Source organism: Adiantum capillus-veneris, unplaced genomic scaffold, assembly GCF_014529385.1.
Source record: "Adiantum capillus-veneris isolate H3 unplaced genomic scaffold, ASM1452938v2 Hic_scaffold_846, whole genome shotgun sequence".
NCBI classification, from domain to species: domain Eukaryota; kingdom Viridiplantae; phylum Streptophyta; class Polypodiopsida; order Polypodiales; family Pteridaceae; genus Adiantum; species Adiantum capillus-veneris.
This window is the reverse complement of record NW_028221825.1, coordinates 45001-45828: the sequence shown is the minus strand read 5'-3', so window position 1 is coordinate 45828 and position 828 is coordinate 45001. Positions and strand designations below refer to the sequence as shown.

The following is an 828-nucleotide window of genomic DNA, read 5'->3' as shown; positions in this document are numbered from 1 at the left end:
GACTCAAAATCCTTTAAATGAGACTCAAAATCCCATTCCTAAACCGACCGAGTATCTGGTTAGACACCCCTAACCAGATACTCGAAGTTTCCGCCATCCTTTTTCTTTTTTATAAGAAATGGTTTCATTAATTCCTTAAGCAGTAGGTAAATAAGATGCTCCATCTCCAATCGAAATGGAGCTATGTTGGATTCGGCTTATTCTCCACGCCGACTACTCCCGAGAGAAAATGCAGGGTACCAACCCAAACCCAGGCAAGATGGGAGGGAGATTTCCTTCGAGGATGAAGGGTTGCGGGCGAGGAGGGATTCGAACCCCCGACACCGTGGTTCGTAGCCACGTGCTCTAATCCCCTGAGCTACAGGCCCCACCTCTACTGGATCCGCTCCGGGATCCACTTGGATCGGACTAGAATTAAATTGTTTTATCCCCCCCCCCCATCCCACCTATCCCGTCGGGAGAGCCGCGTAAGCTCAGGACTCTCTTTCATTGGATTGTTTTTCCCTCACCGAGTCGATAAGGAGTCGAGGGATGTGCTAGATCGCTAAATGTAGTTCCGCATATCATGGAGACAAATCCCGCGAGAACAAAGGGCATCCCGCTTTTTTTTTTTTTATTTCTATTTTATCCTGGCGTCGAGCTATTTTTCCGCAGGGCCCCCCCTGCAGTATTGTTACCGCGGTAGAGTTTCACCACCGAGTTCGAGATGGATCGGTGTGGTTCCTCTACGCCTGGGACACCAGGATATCAATCTCTGAGAGTGGAGGGGATACGCATAGATTAGGGAATAACTCACTAGTTCGAGTCTACGAATCCAGTCCGGAAGGA

General features: G+C 49.2%; 1 non-coding gene across 1 annotated transcript; it reads right to left on the bottom strand.

Annotated features, from left to right (window-relative positions):
• Positions 1-294: 294 nt before the first annotated feature.
• TRNAR-ACG (transfer RNA arginine (anticodon ACG)) lies at positions 295-368 on the bottom strand. The gene has a single exon. It is a non-coding gene; the product is annotated as a tRNA-Arg (tRNA).
• Positions 369-828: the final 460 nt, after the last annotated feature.